Genomic DNA, 24,102 nt, shown 5'->3' on the forward strand with positions numbered 1-24,102 from the left:
GAACAACATTAGAAGCTTGGGCAGTAGAGTGTTTCTCTATACTAGCATCAGAATCAGCTTGAAACTGAGAAATCCTCATCCCATGGCTATTCAACATATCTTGCAGTTCTAATCTTAATGTATGTCCAGACTTAACTTGATTATGTTGTTCAATGTGAGAGCTAACCATTGGAACATTTTCCACAGAAGAACATAGAGACATTATGGTAGCATACAAATATTAGAGAGAGCAAAATTCTAATAAGATAAACTGAGTCCAAGAAGCAACCTAAGCTCAGAAATAACAGAATTACGAGGCCAATATCTCCCAGCACACTGATTGTAACAACAATCCGTTCGGTCAAGACGTAGGGTAGGTTCCGAAGAACAACATACTCAAATATGGTAACGATCCAACGGTGAACAAAGGAGATCAAGCTACGACAAACCACTCTGGAACTAGCAAGAAAATTGAAACTTTTCCAAAGAACTGTGATTTAATCTTCACATATGGCAAAGGCCTTCATGTCTATGACAGCCATAACAGAAATCATGAAGAAAATCCATGCAATATGCTGCAATTTCACCACTTCTCTATAGTTCCAGAACTGAAAATGCAGAATAGGAGAAATATTGCGAGATCAATATCTCTTACCTCGTTGATTGGATAACAAATCCGTTCGGTCAATGTTGAGAGAAGGTTGGAAGGAACAACATAGTCAAAAATGAGAATAATCCAACGGTGGACGGAGTAGATGTAGCTCCGACAGCACCACTCTCTCTCTCTTTCTCTCTTTTCTCTCTCTCTCTCTCCTGAACATGAATTTTATATCTTCTTTGCTTTTTTCCTATATTCTTAATTTGTTAGTTAGCTGGTTGTATTGGTTTCCCTAACGAATCTAGTGAGGTTTCAGTTTTATGGTCGGTGGCTAGCCTGTAGCCATCTGTTGTTTTATGTTTCTTTTATCATTTTAAATCTGGGGTATGCCCCTTATAATGTTTGTATCTTCTTCTTTTAATACATACGTCAACTTATCAAAAAAAAAAGTTTCTCACTGAAATACGCAATAGGCCTCCTATCCTGCATTAACACAACTCCTATACCAATACCTGACGCATCACATTCAACTTCAAAAGCTCTCGTAAAGTCTGGCAAAGCTAAAACAGGTGCCGAACAAAGTTTATCTTTCAACAAATTTAAAGCCTCATCCTGTTCATCATTCCATTTGAATCCAACAGATTTTTTCACAATTTTAGTTAAAGGTGCAGCAATAGTACTAAAATCCTTCACAAACCTTCTAGAAAAACTAGCAAGTCCATGAAAACTCCTTACCTCACTTACCGATTTTGGTGTAGGCCAATCCCGGATGGCCTTAACTTTCTCCTCGTCCATCTCGATACCCTGCGCAGTTACGACATAGCCAAGAAACACAATTTTTTCCATGCAAAAGGTACACTTCTTAAGATTAGCATATAATTGCTCACTGTGCAACACACTAAGTACATTACGCAAATGATCAAGATGCTCATTTAAGTTCTTGCTATAGATCAAAATGTCATCAAAATACACAACAACAAACTTACCTATAAACGTATGCAATACATGATTCATTAAACGTATAAACGTGCTAGGTGCATTTGTAAGTCCAAACGGCATGACTAACCATTCATACAAACCATTCTTAGTCTTAAATGCAGTTTTTCACTCATCACCCTCTTTCATCCTAATTTGATGGTACCCACTTTTTAAGTCAATCTTAGAGAAAATACATGATCCATGTAACTCATCTAACATGTCATCAAGCCTAGGAATAGGATGTTGATACTTTACCGTTATGTTATTGACGGCACGACAATCGACACACATCCTCCATGTACCATCCTTTTTAGGCACAAGTAGCACTGGCACAGCACAAGGACTCATACTCTCACGAATGTACCCTTTCATCATCAACTCATCTACTTGCCTTTGAAGCTCCTTCGTCTCCTCAGGGTTGCTTCTATAGGCTGGACGGTTAGGAATTGAAGCTCCGGGCACAAGATCAATTTGATGTTCAATCCCCCTTAATGGTGGTAATCCATTAGGGATGTCTTCAGGGAATACATCATCAAACTCCTGCATCAAAGAAACAGCCACACTAGGAATAGCATAATCAAGATCGTTAGTGTTAAAATAAGCCTCCTTATACACAAGTAAGATCATTGGCTTATTAGTGAAAAATGCAGATCTGATTTGAGATCCCTTTGCATAAAAATTGGGTTGTTTCTTTAATTTTTCCACAGTATTATCATCACACAAGCTTACTTTCTTCACTCCTCGGTTTTTACCTCCACTCTCAACCGGTTTAATTAATGATTTAGGTTTAGCCGAATCTAATGGTTTTCTCTCACCATTGTCCTCACATAAATTTTCACTCTTCCCATCCTCACATTCCTTTTTTAATTTCATTTGATCATCATACACTTGTTTTGGAGAAAGAGGTACAAGAGTGATGGTTTTACCATCCTTTACAACAGTGAACCTATTTCTAAACCCATCATGAATCGCTTTCCAATCAAACTGCCATGGACGCCCCAAAAGTAAGTGACAAGCATGCATTGGGACTACATCACACAAAATCTCATCGAAATACTTCCCAATAGAAAACGCAATCACAACCTGCTTAGTAACCCTCACTTCACCACATTCATTCAACCATTGCAATCTATAAGGCCTCAGATGCTTAACACAACTCAGATTCAATCTCTTCACAAGAGTATCACTAGCAACATTAGCACAACTACCTCCATCAATTATCATGCTACATACCTTCTTTTGGATGTGACATCGAGTGTGAAATATATTTTCCCGTTGCTGATCTTTATCATCTTCTTTGATTTGCATGTTCAGCGCATGCCTTATAACCAAGGTCTCCCCCTCAACAGGATGTGCAATCTCCTCATCACTACAATCCACCAAAGGTGGCATCTCTTCACTTTCAGATTTGTCACTTTCAGATTCAACCTCCCCATTGTCTCTTGTAAGCATAACTCTTCGGTTTGGACACTAAGATGCAATGTGCCCCTTCCCTAAAACACTTAAAGCATTTAATATCTCTATCACGAGTAGGTTGAGATTCAGATTTACCTTTCCCATCCGTATGAGTATCCTTTTTGGCCTTAGATGGTTCGACCTTTGCATAAGGCTTTGGTTGGACAGCCCCCTCTCTTTTCAAATTCGGCCTCCATGTTGAGGAAGATGAAGCCGAATTGGTCTGAAAACGTGTACTGCCCCTTCTCTTTATTTGCCTCTCCACCTTCGTTGACATATGGACCATGTCCTCCAATTCCACACAATGTTGTAATTCTACAACATTCGCAATGTCCCTATTCAGCCCATTTAGAAATCTAGCCATGGTAGCTTCCCGATCCTCAATCACATTGGCCCGAATCATGGCAATCTCCATCTCCTTGAAATACTCATCCACGGACCTAGAACCCTGATTCAAACCCTGCAATTTCAAATACAAATCTCTATAATAGTGGTTAGGCACAAATTACCTTCTCATCAACACTTTCATCTCCTCCCACGACGCTACCGGCCTCTCTCCACTCCTTCTTCTACTAATAACATTCTGATCCCACCATATCAGTGCATAATCTGTGAATTTGATGACTACTAATTTTACTTTCTTCACTTCCGAATAGTTATGGCAATCGAAAATCCAATCCACCTTTTTCTCCCACTCCAAATATGCCTCGGGATCGTTTTTACCTTGAAAAGAAGGTATTTTCAGTTTGATGGCATCCAAATCACCATCTAAATCAGCATGTCCCCCAACACTACGGAAATTTTCCCTTTGGCCGAATTGGCCCCTAGTTCTATTCCCATAATCCCTTCGGTTTCTAGGCTGCCGAAAACCTTCCCGATGGCCTATGGCCTCATCCTCAAAACCACCATCACCAATATCATAAACGGCCTCCTCAAAATCCTCATAATCAGCCCACCTTGGCCTTTCGGTCCTACCGCCATTGTTTGCTTTCGGTTCAGCCCCAAGCTTCCTCATATTTTGGGTGCTTGTACCAGCCTCCACGTTTCTCTACCCTATCAAGTCTGTCACACACATTTCCCATCACAAAAATCATCCTCTCCATCATCTGCGTCATGGCTTGCATTTGGAACGTAAGTTCTCCCTCGGGATGGGGTGGTGTGTTGTTTTGATCTGACATGATAATACCTGCAAAAATTGGTTAGTGGTAAAAAAAAAAATTATCCTCACGTCGCTCGTGTTTCGCTCAAACACTCTTAATATCCTCACACGCTTACACCTCTCGTCTCACCTTCCGCGGTTCTTGCGAAACTGAAACCAACACCAAATAGAAACAACTTGGCAGCACAATCCAAATATATATATAACTCAAGAAGCAATAAAAACTAGAAAACAAGCAAAACAAAACTGCGATGATAGTCTCGCGAGTAGCAAGCGAGTCTATCCGAAATATGAACGAAACTGAAGATTCGAATAAAAAACAGAAACAAAAAATATGCAAAATGATGAAACAACACCCAAATATGTTGTATATGATGAAGATAAACTGCAAGAAACGCAAAACAGACTCGTTTACGAAGAGTTAAGTCCGAATCTGGAACCTAAAGTAAATGACGTCCAATTGAGTTAAAATTTCAGATATAGCGTGATATCAACCCAAATAGACAGAATATAAAGTTTGAGAAATTTACGATAAAGTTTGATATACTGACGCAAAAACGTTATGAATGAGACCTGATTAGACCCGAATTTGAAACCCAAAGCAAACGATATCCAATTGACCCCAAATTTGATATGTGGTGCGATTAGGAGCCCAGTAATCAGATTATAAAATTTGAGCTAATTCCGAGTTGATTTGATTCAATTTTCTCTTGTTTAGTTTTCTGCGGCAAAATCCAATAACATCTTTTTTTGAACGATTTTTTTTTTTTGCTTTTCTCTTTTCTCTGTTTTTTTTTTGTTTTTGATGCTACTGATATATTTTGAACAATAACAGAATGAAATAACAATTTTGTTTTTTATATGCCGCAAATTCAAGGAGAAGAAGATATTGGATACTAAGGAATTTTTTTGCGGAATCAACAAGAAACAAAAATTTTAGAAGGATATAACCTGATTAATGGAGCCAAGCTCTGATACCAAATGATGCGAACCTCGTGACCACGTGGTCACGCAACCCACATGCAAAGACACCAATTCCCGGAAAGTCAAGTAAATCAGGTTTGATAGGAGTGTGACACAAAGATAACTTGTACCTAGGCACCAGCACTATTGAAAACGGAGACCCCCACCCAACGAATATTGATTCCCGAATGAGAAGTATAAGGATGACGCCATGAAGACAGTTGTTCTTCGATAAGTCGTTTTCAGTTCTTTAGAGAACCAAGGAAGGGAGATTATCCCACCAACACACAATAAGTGCAGCAAAGAAGTTTATTGATCTGAAAATTGCGTAACCTTACATGTTTGGTTATGCCTTTATTTATACTGACTCTAGACTTAAGAAAACCCTAATCGACCCCTCTTAGGTGGACTTATATGAAGCCCACTTACCATAGATTCTTAATTTGTTAAGCTTGATTTGATGAGGAATGTCGTACCAACAAATGAAAACAAAAGGATCCAACGAGCTTGGAGGGTGAATACCATAGATTCTTAATTTGTTAGTTAGCTGGTTGTATTGGTTTCCCTAACGAATCTAGTGAGGTTTCAGTTTTATGGTCGATGGCTAGCCTGTAGCCATCTATAGTTTTATGTTTCTTTTATCATTGTAAATCTAGGGTATGCTCCTTATAATGTTTGTATCTTCTTCTTTTAATACATACGTCAACTTACCAAAAAAAAAAAGGAATAAGATATGGCCGACTTCCTTACTTAATTAGGAGAATCAATTGCTGACTTTTTATCCTTGTAGCATTAGGAAAAACAAGCCTAACAAGGCTGGTATTGGGCCGGACACATCAACCCCATGTTCCACACGAATTGGGCTCTTCTTGGACCTGAACTAGATGGATTAAAGGCTGCCCTTCATGCTCCTTAAATGTCTCAAGCCCATTTAGGTCCATTTTGCTCCATATGTTCTGAACAAGCCCATTCAATGCTTCTTTAAGCTTCTTTGCCCTAGCTCTTGTGATTGGCCCAATTTGCACCTCCAATGGGTCGTTGGCATGATTACGCTTGGTGTTGGGCTGATCCGTATCACAAACATTATAAGGGGCATACCCCACATTTACAAGGATAACAGAAACATAAAACAACAGATGGCTACAGGCTAGCCACTGACCATAAACTGAAACCTCACTAGATTCGTTAGGGAAACCAATAGAACCAGCTAACTATCATATTAAGAATCTATGCTAATCACCCTCCAAGCTCATTGGATCCGTTTTTTTTTCATTTGTTGGTGCGACATTCCTCATCAAATCAAGCTTATCATGAATAATACATTCGATTTGATTAAAGACTAGATTCGAAGTTCTAGACATTCCAGCAAAGATCCTTGCATTCCCTTCTTGCCATACATGATACAGTGTAGCTGCGAAACTCAGTTTACGAGAAAAATTGACGAAACTCTTGCCATGCCAAGAGACAGTGGCCCAGCGAATCCATTCATCCCAGCCTTTTGTCATTCCTTTTGACTTGTGGACTTCCTATTTGGCTAGGATTCTTTTTCTAAAAGGATGTGGCAGCTTATTTTGGGAATCCCCTAGATCTACAAAGATCTTTAATGGGCTGCAACCAACATAATTTCCCAAGTGTGGCAAGGATTCATAAATGTTTCAGAATCCTTTTCTTACAAGGATTCCCTATTCATCGGAGCTACAATAAAGAAAGAAGACTTCAGAATTAATTCTACATTCAGATCAAATTTCCTAATCTATTTGGGACCTTTTAAGTCCACATAAGGGGGGTCATTAGGGTTTATTTAAGTCTAGAGTTAGTATAAATAAAGGCATAACAAGACATATAAGTTAGGCAATTCAGATGAATAAAACTTCTTGTTTGCCACACTTTGTGTGTGTGTGTGTGTGTGTGTGTGTTGGTGAGATAATCTCCCTTCCATGGTTCTCTAAAAAACTGAAAACGACTTATCAAGGAACAACTATCTTCGTGGCGTCATCCCTATACTTCTCGTTCGCTAATCAATATTCGTTGGTTGGGGGTTTTCCGTTTCCAATAGTGCTGGTGCCTAGGTACAAATTATCTTTATGCCACAGTCCTATCAAACCTGATTTACTTGGCTTTCCGTGAAATTATGTCTTTGCGTGTGGGTTGCGTGATCACGTGGTTCGCATCATTAATGATATGATCCAGGAAAGGTCAAATTTGGATTTTGACATAAAATGTGCAGCTATCTAGTTTTAGAGCAACAATCATAATTCTCAATCCGATTGTTGAATCGAGCTGAAATTTTACATGGAGTTTCCTGACATGTACTACCTTCGGTTAAAATTTCAGTGTTGCGTGATCACGTGGTTCGCATAATCTCCCTTCCATGGTTCTCTAAAAAACTGAAAACGACTTATCAAAGAACAACTGTCTTCGTGGCGTCATCCCTATACTTCTCGTTCGCTAATCAATATTCGTTGGTTAGGGGTTTTCCGTTTCCAATAGTGCTGGTGCCTAGGTACAAATTATCTTTATGCCACAGTCCTATCAAACCTGATTTACTTGGCTTTCCGTGAAATTATGTCTTTGCGTGTGGGTTGCGTGATCACGTGGTTCGCATCATTAATGATATGATCCAGGAAAGGTCAAATTTGGATTTTGACATAAAATGTGCAGCTATCTAGTTTTAGAGCAACAATCATAATTCTCAATCCGATCGTTGAATCGAGCTGAAGTTTTACATGGAGTTTCCTGACATGTACTACCTTCGGTTAAAATTTCAGTGTTGCGTGATCACGTGGTTCGCATAATCTCCCTTCCATGGTTCTCTAAAAAACTGAAAACGACTTATCAAGGAACAACTGTCTTCGTGGCGTCATCCTTATACTTCTCGTTCGCTAATCAATATTCGTTGGTTGGGGGTTTTCCGTTTCCAATAATGCTGGTGCCTAGGTACAAATTATCTTTATGCCACAGTCCTATCAAACCTGATTTACTTGGCTTTCCGTGAAATTATGTCTTTGCGTGTGGGTTGCGTGATCACGTGGTTCGCATCATTAATGATATGATCCAGGAAAGGTCAAATTTGGATTTTGACATAAAATGTGCAGCTATCTAGTTTTAGAGCAACAATCATAATTCTCAATCCGATCGTTGAATCGAGCTGAAATTTTACATGGAGTTTCCTGACATGTACTACCTTCGGTTAAAATTTCAGTGTTGCGTGATCACGTGGTTCGCATAATCTCCCTTCCATGGTTCTCTAAAAAACTGAAAACGACTTATCCAAGAACAACTGTCTTCGTGGCGTCATCCCTATACTTCTCGTTCGCTAATCAATATTCGTTGGTTGGGGGTTTTCCGTTTCCAATAGTGCTGGTGCCTAGGTACAAATTATCTTTTTTTTGGTAAGTTGACGTATGTATTAAAAGAAGAAGATACAAACATTATAAGGGGCATACCCCAGATTTACAATGATAACAGAAACATAAAACAACAGATGGCTACAAGCTAGCCACCGACCATAACACTGAAACCTCACTGGATTCGTTAGGGAAACCAATACAACTAGCTAACTAACAAATTAAGAATCTATGGTATTCACCCTCCAAGCTCGTTGGATCCTTTTGTTTTCATTTGTTGGTGCGACATTCCTCATCAAATCAAGCTTATCACGAATGATACATTCGATTTGATTAAAGACCAAATTCGAAGTTCTAGACATTCCAGCAAAGATCCTTGCATTCCGTTCTTGCCATACATGATACACTGTAGCTGCAAAACTCAGTTTACGAGAAAAATTGACGAAACTCTTGCCATGCCAAGAGACAGTTGCCCATCGAATCCATTCATCCCAGCCTTTTGTCATTCTTGGAATGTCGCATCTGTCACAAACATCCCACCAGATCGCTTTAGTATAGGAGCATTCAAAGAACAAGTGGTTGTGATCCTCATTGTTGCGGAGACAGAGCGAGCATCTATTGGGACCATGTATACCAAACCGATGAAGTTTATCTTGAGTTGTGAGTTTCTGTTGGACAGCCATCCATAGAAGAAATGAATGTCTTGGAACAGCATTCTTGAACCACACAATGTCATGCCATTCAACCATCTGACGATGACGTCTTAGTTGTTCCCAAGCTACTTTGATCGAGAATCTGTGATTTGGTGAATCCAACCAAACTATCTCATCCTTTTGCCCCATTTTAGGATTAGAATTGGAAGGAATAGCTTCTATAATGGGGTGCCAGCCAATAGCTTGGGTGGGAGGAGTTTTCCATTCTGAGTTATGAATTAGCACATTCACCTTCGCGTTCTTGGCCATACCTGAATCATAGATGAATCTTTCCCCGTAAGAATCCGCGAGTGGGCTGTGAGGATGCCAATTGTCAAACCATAGAGAGGTTGTCATTCCATCTCCTATGATGTACTTCATCTTCGGCCATGCTAAGGATCTCAGCTTTAGAATCTTTCCCCAAGCCCAAGAGCAATTCTGTGGTGTCTTGATTGTCCAGAAATTCCTACCTCGCAACAGATTGGATCTGATCCAAGTAGACCATATTGAGCCATCTGAGTTATTGCACAGGTTCCAAATGTGTTTCAACAAAGCAATCTTGTTCCATTCTGTTATTCGTTTTATTCCTAGCCCCCCCTCCTTTTTTGGAAGACATACCTGATCCCAAGCCACTTTAGCCCCAGTAGTTCTCATATCTGAACCTGACCAAAGAAAGGATTTCATAATTTGCTCCACATTTTTAATTACTTGCCCAGGTAAGAGAAAGAGAGATGCCCAATAGACTTGTATGGAAAATAAGACTGAATTAATCAGTTGTACCCGTCCTGCATACGAGAGTGTTCGACAAGTCCAATGTCGAACTTTAGAGGTGATTCGATCCACGAGGCCCTTACAATAAACAGCCTTTAGTCTGGATGAGAGAAGAGGTACTCCCAAATATTTCATAGGGAGCTCCCCCTCTCTAAACCCAAGAATATGAATAATTTGCTCCTTCTCAGCATTTAACACACCGCTCAAGAAGATGTCACTTTTGTTTGGATTTGGATACAGACCTGATAGGTCTTGAAACTTTGTGAGCACCGTTCTGATCATACGAATTGACTTTACATCCCCGTTGCTAAAAATCATCAAGTCGTCAGCAAAACAAAGATGAGAAATTTTGTCCTTCTTGCATCTCCAGTGGAACTTGAATTCTTGGTTGGCACTCATCTTGCAGAATAGCCCCGAAAGGATTTCCATACATAGGACAAACAAATAAGGCGACAATGGATCCCCTTGTCTCAGCCCTCTTCCCCCTTGAAAATAACCTACAAGCTCACCATTGACGTTGATAGAGAATTGACATGATGTAACACAAACCATGATCCAATCAATGACTGTTCTAGGGAATCCCATTTTTATTAACATGGCGTCAACGAAATCCCACCGCACCGAGTCATAAGCCTTCATCAGATCAACTTTCATAGCACAACGAGCAGGTCCCGTAGATTTATGATAGCCTTTCATTAATTCCTGAGACAAAAGAATGTTATCACTGATTCGCCGTCCTGAGATAAAAGCAGTCTGATATGGACCAACTAAGGATGGCAAAACAACTTTGATTCTCCCAGCTAGAATCTTAGCGATGCATTTGTACACTGTATTGCAGCAAGATATAGGACGAAAATCAGTCAACCTTGTAGGATTAGCAACTTTAAAGTTAAATAAGGAAATCCAAGCTAACAGAGAGAGAGAGAGAAAAGAGAGAGAGAGTGGCGCTGTCGGAGCTACATCTACTCCGTCCACCGTTGGATTATTCTCATTTTTGACTATATTGTTCCTTCCAACCTTCTCTCAACATTGACCGAACGGATTTGTTATCCAATCAACGAGGTAAGAGATATTGATCTCGCAATATTTCTGCTATTCTGCATTTTCAGTTCTGGAACTATAGAGAAGTGGTGAAATTGCAGCATATTGCATGGATTTTCTTCATGATTTCTGTTATGGCTGTCATAGACATGAAGGCCTTTTCCATATGTGAAGATTAAATCACAGTTCTTTGGAAAAGTTTCAATTTTCTTGCTAGTTCCAGAGTGGTTTGTCGTAGCTTGATCTCCTTTGTTCACCGTTGGATCGTTACCATATTTGAGTATGTTGTTCTTCGGAACCTACTCTACGTCTTGACCGAACGGATTTTTGTTACAATCAGTGTGCTGGGAGATATTGGCCTCGTAATTCTGTTATTTCTGAGCTTAGGTTGCTTCTTGGACTCAGTTTATCTTATTAGAATTTTGCTCTCTCTAATATTTGTATGCTACCATAATGTCTCTATGTTCTTCTGTGGAAAATGTTCCAATGGTTAGCTCTCACATTGAACAACATAATCAAGTTAAGTCTGGACATACATTAAGATTAGAACTGCAAGATATGTTGAATAGCCATGGGATGAGGATTTCTCAGTTTCAAGCTGATTCTGATGCTAGTATAGAGAAACACTCTACTGCCCAAGCTTCTAATGTTGTTCCAGAAATGAACCATGTGTTGGGTTCTAAAGTTGATGAGGTGAAGGTAGGGTCTCATCAACAAGAACAACTAAAACCTGGACCCAAATTGAATTTTTTAAATGCTTTGAAGGGTTCTGGTGTTGATGACAATGAGGGTAGCAAGACCCTTGGCATTAGTTCAGTCCGTAATCTGCACTTTGCTCCCCCTACTATGACTGATGGTCGTGTGACAGTAGCTCCTCCTCTTGATGTGTTTGAAGATGGCTGTGAATTTTGGAAATCCACCCTAGTTGGTCATTTTGTGGGGCAGAAATTACCGTATCCCGTGGTTAATTCTATTGCCAAAAGAATATGGAGCTCCTACGGTCTATCAGAAGTTTTGTCTTCGGATAATGGCTTCTTCATCTTCACCTTTGATTCGGTTGATCATGCCATTAATGTGCTGGAAAGAGCCCCATGGCACATGGCAAACAGGCCTTTGGTGCTTAAACGTTGGCAACCGAACATGCAATTTTTGAAAGATGATTTGGCAAGAGTTCCGGTATGGGTTAAGCTGTATAATGTCCCTCTCGAGTATTGGACTATTAAGGGGCTGAGCTGTGTAGCGAGTGCTATTGGAGTCCCCCTTCATGCGGATCATACGACATTGTTGCGTAAAAGGCTTAGTTACGCAAGAGTTTGCGTTGAGATAGATGCTTCGAAGACGTTGGTTAAGGAATATGATCTTCGCTGTCCAAATGGGTTATTCATAACAATTTCAGCTGAATACGAATGGATACCGTCGAAGTGCAGTAATTGCAATGTCTTTGGACACACCACAGCGCTATGTGCTACTAATAACATTGATAATCTTAAAGTGGTGGCAGAGGGTAAGAGGAATCTAGGAGCTATGAACTCTAAATCTGCGGATAACAAGCCGAATCAGTTTCAGTGGCAGGTAGTTGGTAAACGAAACAAGGGTTCTGTGAGTGGGGAGAATGCTCCCTTGGCATCTAAAGTGGGTAATTGTGATGAGAATGGTTGTTCAACATCTGGTATACATATGCCTGATTGTAATATGAATGATCATGCGACATCAGATGTGTGCAATGCTGGTTGTCATGAAGATGAAAATCCTTCCTCTCCTCTTGTCTTGAAGAGTTTACGAGAAGACATGAAACAGGAGCAAGGGGCTGCAAGTACTGCTTTAGATCAAGATATGGACGCAATGGGAGGTGATACAGATGGGGAACCAACCGATATCATGACAACCCCTCAAACCCTGAATTCCACCGAAAGGGAAACTGTTAATCAGTTAGCTATTAAGGCTAGAGACTCTCTAGAGAAAAAGAAAAGGGGTTCAAAAGCCTCTTCAAAGAAGAATCAGAAATCTGGCTCCTCTCCAGGAGGCACGTCAAGGTAATCTTTGTGTTGTTGTTTGTACTCCTCTCTATTTTCCTATGATTATTGGATGTTGGAATATTAGAGGTTTGAATGATCCTATAAAGCATTCAGAATTGCGTAGACTCATCCATCAAGAGAGGATAGCTTTTTTTGGTTTGGTTGAAACTCGAGTTAAAGACAAGAATAAAGATAATGTTTCTAAACTTCTTCTGCGTTCTTGGTCCTTCTTGTATAATTATGATTTCTCTTGTCGTGGTCGTATTTGGGTTTGTTGGAATGCTGATACGGTGAAGGTGGATGTTGTTGGAATGTCAGACCAGGCTATTCATGTTTCTGTCACTATATTAGCTACCAAAATCAGTTTCAATACTTCAATTATTTATGGAGACAACAATGCTTCCTTACGTGAGGCATTATGGGCTGATATAGTGAGTCGTAGTGATGGATGGGAGTCAACCCCGTGGATTCTTATGGGTGACTTTAATGCTATCCGCAACCAGTCGGACAGGTTAGGAGGGTCTACTACGTGGGCTGGTACCATGGACAGATTGGATACATGTATTCGAGAAGCGAAAGTAGATGATCTTCGGTATTCAGGAATGCATTATACTTGGTCGAACCAATGTCCTGAGAATCTGATCATGCGGAAACTAGATAGAGTACTTGTTAATGAGAAGTGGAATCTGAACTTTCCATTATCGGAAGCGAGATTTTTGCCTTCGGGTATGTCAGACCATTCTCCTATGGTGGTAAAGGTTATTGGCAATGATCAGAACATAAAGAAACCATTCAGATTCTTCGATATGTGGATGGATCATGACGAGTTCATGCCCTTGGTGAAGAAGGTATGGGATCAGAATTCGGGGGGTTGTCCAATGTATCAGCTGTGTTGCAAATTAAGAAAGCTAAAGCAGGAATTGAAACTTTTCAATATGGCTCACTTCTCTAACATTTCAGATAGAGTTAAAGATGCAAAAAACGAAATGGATAAGGCTCAACAGGCTCTGCATACAGCGCATGAGAATCCAATTTTGCGCATGCGAGAAAGGGATGCTGTTCGTCTATACGCTTCTACCGTCAGGGCTGAAGAGAGTTTTTTCAAACAGAAGGCAAGGATACAATGGCTTAGCTTGGGGGATCAGAATACTAGCTACTTTCACAAATCAGTAAATGGAAGACAGAATAGAAATAAGCTTCTATCACTTACAAGGGAGGATGGAGAGGTTGTCGAAGGACACGAGGCAGTCAAATCAGAAGTAATTGCATACTTCCATCGTGTGTTAGGAGTGGATCAGATGCCTAGGGTTCTGAACGAGGAAGTGATGGACTCGGCAATTAACTTGAAACTGTCTTCAACGCAACAGCATCTACTCGCACAAGATGTAACAAGGGAGGAGATTAAGCATGCTATGTTTAGTTTGAAGAACAACAAAGCCCCTGGTCCGGATGGCTTTAACGCAGGTTTCTTCAAAAGAATGTGGCACATAGTTGGGGAAGATGTAATCAACGCTGTTAGATCCTTCTTTCAGACTCGTAGAATGCTTAAAGAAATGAATGCTACATCCATTTCTCTTATTCCTAAAGTTGCTAATCCTACAACGTTGACTGATTTTCGTCCTATATCTTGCTGCAATACAGTGTACAAATGCATCGCTAAGATTCTAGCTGGGAGAATCAAAGTTGTTTTGCCATCCTTAGTTGGTCCATATCAGACTGCTTTTATCTCAGGACGGCGAATCAGTGATAACATTCTTTTGTCTCAGGAACTAATGAAAGGCTATCATAAATCTACGGGACCTGCTCGTTGTGCTATGAAAGTTGATCTGATGAAGGCTTATGACTCGGTGCGGTGGGATTTCGTTGACGCCATGTTAATAAAAATGGGATTCCCTAGAACAGTCATTGATTGGATCATGGTTTGTGTTACATCATGTCAATTCTCTATCAACGTCAATGGTGAGCTTGCAGGTTACTTTCAAGGGGGAAGAGGGCTGAGACAAGGGGATCCATTGTCGCCATATTTGTTTGTCCTATGTATGGAAATCCTTTCGGGGCTATTCTGCAAGATGAGTGCCAACCAAGAATTCAAGTTCCACTGGAGATGCAAGAAGGACAAAATTTCTCATCTTTGTTTTGCTGACGACTTGATGATTTTTAGCAACGGGGATGTAAAGTCAATTCGTATGATCAGAACGGTGCTCACAAAGTTTCAAGACCTATCAGGTCTGTATCCAAATCCAAACAAAAGTGACATCTTCTTGAGCGGTGTGTTAAATGCTGAGAAGGAGCAAATTATTCATATTCTTGGGTTTAGAGAGGGGGAGCTCCCTATGAAATATTTGGGAGTACCTCTTCTCTCATCCAGACTAAAGGCTGTTTATTGTAAGGACCTCGTGGATCGAATCACCTCTAAAGTTCGACATTGGACTTGTCGAACACTCTCGTATGCAGGACGGGTACAACTGATTAAATCAGTCTTATTTTCCATACAAGTCTATTGGGCATCTCTCTTTCTCTTACCTGGGCAAGTAATTAAAAATGTGGAGCAAATTATGAAATCCTTTCTTTGGTCAGGTTCAGATATGAGAACTACTGGGGCTAAAGTGGCTTGGGATCAGGTATGTCTTCCAAAAAAGGAGGGGGGGCTAGGAATAAAACGGATAACAGAATGGAACAAGATTTCTTTGTTGAAACACATTTGGAACCTGTGCAATGACTCAGATGGCTCAATATGGTCTACTTGGATCAGATCCAATCTGTTGCGAGGTAGGAATTTCTGGACAATCAAGACACCACAGAATTGCTCTTGGGCTTGGGGAAAGATTCTAAAGCTGAGATCCTTAGCATGGCCGAAGATGAAGTACATCATAGGAGATGGAATGACAACCTCTCTATGGTTTGACAATTGGCATCCTCACAGCCCACTCGCGGATTCTTACGGGGAAAGATTCATCTATGATTCAGGTATGGCCAAGAACGCGAAGGTGAATGTGCTAATTCATAACTCAGAATGGAAAACTCCTACCACCCAAGCTATTGGCTGGCACCCCATTATAGAAGCTATTCCTTCCAATTCTAATCCTAAAATGGGGCAAAAGGATGAGATAGTTTGGTTGGATTCACCAAATCACAGATTCTCGATCAAAGTAGCTTGGGAACAACTAAGACGTCATCGTCAGATGGTTGAATGGCATGACATTGTGTGGTTCAAGAATGCTGTTCCAAGACATTCATTTCTTCTATGGATGGCTGTCCAACAGAAACTCACAACTCAAGATAAACTTCATCGGTTTGGTATACATGGTCCCAATAGATGCTCGCTCTGTCTCCGCAACAATGAGGATCACAACCACTTGTTCTTTGAATGCTCCTATACTAAAGCGATCTGGTGGGATGTTTGTGACAGATGCGACATTCCAAGAATGACAAAAGGCTGGGATGAATGGATTCGATGGGCCACTGTCTCTTGGCATGGCAAGAGTTTCGTCAATTTTTCTCGTAAACTGAGTTTTGCAGCTACAGTGTATCATGTATGGCAAGAACGGAATGCAAGGATCTTTGCTGGAATGTCTAGAACTTCGAATTTGGTCTTTAATCAAATCGAATGTATCATTCGTGATAAGCTTGATTTGATGAGGAATGTCGCACCAACAAATGAAAACAAAAGGATCCAACGAGCTTGGAGGGTGAATACCATAGATTCTTAATTTGTTAGTTAGCTGGTTGTATTGGTTTCCCTAACGAATCCAGTGAGGTTTCAGTGTTATGGTCGGTGGCTAGCTTGTAGCCATCTGTTGTTTTATGTTTCTGTTATCATTGTAAATCTGGGGTATGCCCCTTATAATGTTTGTATCTTCTTCTTTTAATACATACGTCAACTTACCAAAAAAAATAAAAATAAATAAAGGTATAACCAGACATGTATCTTAGACAATTCATATTAATAAAACTTCTTGTTTCTCGTATTTTATTTGTATGTTAGTGTGATAATCTCCGTTCCTTGGTTCTCTAAAGAACTGAGAACGACTTATCGAAGAACGACTGGTTTCATCCTTATACTTCTCGTTCTTGAATCAATATTTGTTGGGCGGGGGTTTCCCGTTTCCAATAGTGCTATTGCCTCCTCATCATTTGGATCAAAGGTTTGCCAGATCTGATTTCCTATGCAAGGAAGGATTAATTAATGATTTGCTAAATTGGAAGGTTTATCAAAAGAAGATTTTCTTCATTAATTATCCATGCAAAATTAGAAAACCAAGCAGAGCAAGGTAAGAAGACTTCAGAATTAATTCCACATTCAGATCAAATCTCCTAGTTTATTTGGGACTTTTTAGAGGTGACAAATATGATTTTAGCATATTTAGTATATTAATTACAGATTTGTATTATATGTATTATTTTCTTCTTAGTATGTGGTTTATTATTACCTATTTGGATCAATTTTATAAGTGGGCTGAAATCATCCCACATATGAGGATCCATTAGGGTTATTTGAAGCATTATATAAGTGTTTTTTATGTTGAAAAGTAGGTAGCCAGGGATTTATAAAATAAACTTGTATTTTACATGATGCAACATGTTATCTTTGTCGGGACAACATCAAATCTGTGTTATCAAGGTATAACTAATCTTGTGGTGTCATTCATTTCAATTCCAATAGTGTTGGTGATTTGGCACAACTTTCTATTATGTCACATTTCTCAAATATTATTTTTGGCTTTATTGGGAAAGTATCATCTTCATTGGGGGTTGCTTGACCAGATAAGAGGTTCTCATCAAAGGCTTTTCACTCAATTATTCTCACTAGGTCTTTTACCTCTCGGCATACCTTCTTACGGTTCTTTAAGAACTGAAAAATAATGAACCAAAGTCAATGGCTTTCGCAATGCAATCAATTATAGATATAGACTCAATAATCAATAAATATACTGAAAACAAACAAAATACAACTATAATTATGATTTCATGGGTAGCATTGCAAATTTGCACGAATTGAGGACGAAACGAAGATGGGAAAAAAAACAGGAGTGAAAATTCAAGAAGACACTTATTTGACTCCTTAATAACCCAAATATAATATAAATAATCTGATTTGCTTGAAACTAACAGTAGACAAACATGTATAGGAACTTAACACTGAAATTTTAACCGAAGGTAGTACATGTCAGGAAACTCCATGTAAAACTTCAGCTCGATTCAACGATCGGATTGAGAATTATGATTGTTTCTCTAAAACTAGATAGCTGCACATTTTATGTCAAAATCCAAATTTGACCTTTCCTGGATCATATCATTAATGATGCGAACCACGTGATCACGCAACCCACACGCAAAGACATAATTTCACGGAAAGCCAAGTAAATCAGGTTTGATAGGACTGTGGCATAAAGATAATTTGTGCCTAGCGCTATGTGCTACTAATAACATTGATAAGTGGTGGCAGAGGGTAAGAGGAATCTAGGAGCTATGAACTCTAAATCTGCGGATAACAAGCCGAATCAGTTTCAGTGGCAGGTAGTTGGTAAACGAAACAAGGGTTCTGTGAGTGGGGAGAATGCTCCCTTGGCATCTAAAGTGGGTAATTGTGATGAGAATGGTTGTTCAACATCTGGTATACATATGCCTGATTGTAATATGAATGATCATGCGACATCAGATGTGTGCAATGCTGGTTGTCATGAAGATGAAAATCCTTCCTCTCCTCTTGTCTTGAAGAGTTTACGAGAAGACATGAAACAGGAGCAAGGGGCTGCAAGTACTGCTTTAGATCAAGATATGGACGCAATGGGAGGTGATACAGATGGGGAACCAACCGATATCATGACAACCCCTCAAACCCTGAATTCCACCGAAAGGGAAACTGTTAATCAGTTAGCTATTAAGGCTAGAGACTCTCTAGAGAAAAAGAAAAGGGGTTCAAAAGCCTCTTCAAAGAAGAATCAGAAATCTGGCTCCTCTCCAGGAGGCACGTCAAGGTAATCTTTGTGTTGTTGTTTGTACTCCTCTCTATTTTCCTATGATTATTGGATGTTGGAATATTAGAGGTTTGAATGATCCTATAAAGCATTCAGAATTGCGTAGACTCATCCATCAAGAGAGGATAGCTTTTTTTGGTTTGGTTGAAACTCGAGTTAAAGACAAGAATAAAGATAATGTTTCTAAACTTCTTCTGCATTCTTGGTCCTTCTTGTATAATTATGATTTCTCTTGTCGTGGTCGTATTTGGGTTTGTTGGAATGCTGATACGGTGAAGGTGGATGTTGTTGGAATGTCAGACCAGGCTATTCATGTTTATGTCACTATATTAGCTACCAAAATCAGTTTCAATACTTCAATTATTTATGGAGACAACAATGCTTCCTTACGTGAGGCATTATGGGCTGATATAGTGAGTCGTAGTGATGGATGGGAGTCAACCCCGTGGATTCTTATGGGTGACTTTAATGCTATCCGCAACCAGTCGGACAGGTTAGGAGGGTCTACTACGTGGGCTGGTACCATGGACAGATTGGATACATGTATTCGAGAAGCGAAAGTAGATGATCTTCGGTATTCAGGAATGCATTATACTTGGTCGAACCAATGTCCTGAGAATCTGATCATGCGGAAACTAGATAGAGTACTTGTTAATGAGAAGTGGAATCTGAACTTTCCATTATCGGAAGCGAGATTTTTGCCTTCGGGTATGTCAGACCATTCTCCTATGGTGGTAAAGGTTATTGGCAATGATCAGAACATAAAGAAACCATTCAGATTCTTCGATATGTGGATGGATCATGACGAGTTCATGCCCTTGGTGAAGAAGGTATGGGATCAGAATTCGGGGGGTTGTCCAATGTATCAGCTGTGTTGCAAATTAAGAAAGCTAAAGCAGGAATTGAAACTTTTCAATATGGCTCACTTCTCTAACATTTCAGATAGAGTTAAAGATGCAAAAAACGAAATGGATAAGGCTCAACAGGCTCTGCATACAGCGCATGAGAATCCAATTTTGCGCATGCGAGAAAGGGATGCTGTTCGTCTATACGCTTCTACCGTCAGGGCTGAAGAGAGTTTTTTCAAACAGAAGGCAAGGATACAATGGCTTAGCTTGGGGGATCAGAATACTAGCTACTTTCACAAATCAGTAAATGGAAGACAGAATAGAAATAAGCTTCTATCACTTACAAGGGAGGATGGAGAGGTTGTCGAAGGACACGAGGCAGTCAAATCAGAAGTAATTGCATACTTCCATCGTGTGTTAGGAGTGGATCAGATGCCTAGGGTTCTGAACGAGGAAGTGATGGACTCGGCAATTAACTTGAAACTGTCTTCAACGCAACAGCATCTACTCGCACAAGATGTAACAAGGGAGGAGATTAAGCATGCTATGTTTAGTTTGAAGAACAACAAAGCCCCTGGTCCGGATGGCTTTAACGCAGGTTTCTTCAAAAGAATGTGGCACATAGTTGGGGAAGATGTAATCAACGCTGTTAGATCCTTCTTTCAGACTCGTAGAATGCTTAAAGAAATGAATGCTACATCCATTTCTCTTATTCCTAAAGTTGCTAATCCTACAACGTTGACTGATTTTCGTCCTATATCTTGCTGCAATACAGTGTACAAATGCATCGCTAAGATTCTAGCTGGGAGAATCAAAGTTGTTTTGCCATCCTTAGTTGGTCCATATCAGACTGCTTTTATCTCAGGACGGCGAATCAGTGATAACATTCTTTTGTCTCAGGAACTAATGAAAGGCTATCATAAATCTACGGGACCTGCTCGTTGTGCTATGAAAGTTGATCTGATGAAGGCTTATGACTCGGTGCGGTGGGATTTCGTTGACGCCATGTTAATAAAAATGGGATTCCCTAGAACAGTCATTGATTGGATCATGGTTTGTGTTACATCATGTCAATTCTCTATCAACGTCAATGGTGAGCTTGCAGGTTACTTTCAAGGGGGAAGAGGGCTGAGACAAGGGGATCCATTGTCGCCATATTTGTTTGTCCTATGTATGGAAATCCTTTCGGGGCTATTCTGCAAGATGAGTGCCAACCAAGAATTCAAGTTCCACTGGAGATGCAAGAAGGACAAAATTTCTCATCTTTGTTTTGCTGACGACTTGATGATTTTTAGCAACGGGGATGTAAAGTCAATTCGTATGATCAGAACGGTGCTCACAAAGTTTCAAGACCTATCAGGTCTGTATCCAAATCCAAACAAAAGTGACATCTTCTTGAGCGGTGTGTTAAATGCTGAGAAGGAGCAAATTATTCATATTCTTGGGTTTAGAGAGGGGGAGCTCCCTATGAAATATTTGGGAGTACCTCTTCTCTCATCCAGACTAAAGGCTGTTTATTGTAAGGACCTCGTGGATCGAATCACCTCTAAAGTTCGACATTGGACTTGTCGAACACTCTCGTATGCAGGACGGGTACAACTGATTAAATCAGTCTTATTTTCCATACAAGTCTATTGGGCATCTCTCTTTCTCTTACCTGGGCAAGTAATTAAAAATGTGGAGCAAATTATGAAATCCTTTCTTTGGTCAGGTTCAGATATGAGAACTACTGGGGCTAAAGTGGCTTGGGATCAGGTATGTCTTCCAAAAAAGGAGGGGGGGCTAGGAATAAAACGGATAACAAAATGGAACAAGATTTCTTTGTTGAAACACATTTGGAACCTGTGCAATGACTCAGATGGCTCAATATGGTCTACTTGGATCAGATCCAATCTGTTGCGAGGTAGGAATTTCTGGACAATCAAGACACCACAGAATTGCTCTTGGGCTTGGGGAAAGATTCTAAAGCTGAGATCCTTAGCATGGCCGAAGATGAAGTACATCATAGGAGATGGAATGACAACCTCTCTATGGTTTGACAATTGGCATCCTCACAGCCCACTCGCGGATTCTTACGGGGAAAGATTCATCTATGATTCAGGTATGGCCAAGAACGCGAAGGTGAATGTGCTAATTCATAACTCAGAATGGAAAACTCCTACCACCCAAGCTATTGGCTGGCACCCCATTATAGAAGCTATTCCTTCCAATTCTAATCCTAAAATGGGGCAAAAGGATGAGATAGTTTGGTTGGATTCACCAAATCACAGATTCTCGATCAAAGTAGCTTGGGAACAACTAAGACGTCATCGTCAGATGGTTGAATGGCATGACATTGTGTGGTTCAAGAATGCTGTTCCAAGACATTCATTTCTTCTATGGATGGCTGTCCAACAGAAACTCACAACTCAAGATAAACTTCATCGGTTTGGTATACATGGTCCCAATAGATGCTCGCTCTGTCTCCGCAACAATGAGGATCACAACCACTTGTTCTTTGAATGCTCCTATACTAAAGCGATCTGGTGGGATGTTTGTGACAGATGCGACATTCCAAGAATGACAAAAGGCTGGGATGAATGGATTCGATGGGCCACTGTCTCTTGGCATGGCAAGAGTTTCGTCAATTTTTCTCGTAAACTGAGTTTTGCAGCTACAGTGTATCATGTATGGCAAGAACGGAATGCAAGGATCTTTGCTGGAATGTCTAGAACTTCGAATTTGGTCTTTAATCAAATCGAATGTATCATTCGTGATAAGCTTGATTTGATGAGGAATGTCGCACCAACAAATGAAAACAAAAGGATCCAACGAGCTTGGAGGGTGAATACCATAGATTCTTAATTTGTTAGTTAGCTGGTTGTATTGGTTTCCCTAACGAATCCAGTGAGGTTTCAGTGTTATGGTCGGTGGCTAGCTTGTAGCCATCTGTTGTTTTATGTTTCTGTTATCATTGTAAATCTGGGGTATGCCCCTTATAATGTTTGTATCTTCTTCTTTTAATACATACGTCAACTTACCAAAAAAAATAAAAATAAATAAAGGTATAACCAGACATGTATCTTAGACAATTCATATTAATAAAACTTCTTGTTTCTCGTATTTTATTTGTATGTTAGTGTGATAATCTCCGTTCCTTGGTTCTCTAAAGAACTGAGAACGACTTATCGAAGAACGACTGGTTTCATCCTTATACTTCTCGTTCTTGAATCAATATTTGTTGGGCGGGGGTTTCCCGTTTCCAATAGTGCTATTGCCTCCTCATCATTTGGATCAAAGGTTTGCCAGATCTGATTTCCTATGCAAGGAAGGATTAATTAATGATTTGCTAAATTGGAAGGTTTATCAAAAGAAGATTTTCTTCATTAATTATCCATGCAAAATTAGAAAACCAAGCAGAGCAAGGTAAGAAGACTTCAGAATTAATTCCACATTCAGATCAAATCTCCTAGTTTATTTGGGACTTTTTAGAGGTGACAAATATGATTTTAGCATATTTAGTATATTAATTACAGATTTGTATTATATGTATTATTTTCTTCTTAGTATGTGGTTTATTATTACCTATTTGGATCAATTTTATAAGTGGGCTGAAATCATCCCACATATGAGGATCCATTAGGGTTATTTGAAGCATTATATAAGTGTTTTTTATGTTGAAAAGTAGGTAGCCAGGGATTTATAAAATAAACTTGTATTTTACATGATGCAACATGTTATCTTTGTCGGGACAACATCAAATCTGTGTTATCAAGGTATAACTAATCTTGTGGTGTCATTCATTTCAATTCCAATAGTGTTGGTGATTTGGCACAACTTTCTATTATGTCACATTTCTCAAATATTATTTTTGGCTTTATTGGGAAAGTATCATCTTCATTGGGGGTTGCTTGACCAGATAAGAGGTTCTCATCAAAGGCTTTTCACTCAATTATTCTCACTAGGTCTTTTACCTCTCGGCATACCTTCTTACGGTTCTTTAAGAACTGAAAAATAATGAACCAAAGTCAATGGCTTTCGCAATGCAATCAATTATAGATATAGACTCAATAATCAATAAATATACTGAAAACAAACAAAATACAACTATAATTATGATTTCATGGGTAGCATTGCAAATTTGCACGAATTGAGGACGAAACGAAGATGGGAAAAAAAACAGGAGTGAAAATTCAAGAAGACTCTATGTAAACTTTCAGCCCGATCCAAAGATGGGATTAAAAATTATGATTGTTGTTGTAAAACTGAATAGTTGCACATTTTACATCAAAATCTGAA

General features: G+C 39.6%; 1 pseudogene; it reads right to left on the reverse strand.

The window, feature by feature from the left end:
• Positions 1-24,102, reverse strand: part of LOC133694393 (uncharacterized) — a 73,343-nt pseudogene that overhangs the window by 22,855 nt on the left and 26,386 nt on the right.

This window comes from Populus nigra, chromosome 5, assembly GCF_951802175.1.
Source record: "Populus nigra chromosome 5, ddPopNigr1.1, whole genome shotgun sequence".
Lineage (NCBI taxonomy): Eukaryota > Viridiplantae > Streptophyta > Magnoliopsida > Malpighiales > Salicaceae > Populus > Populus nigra.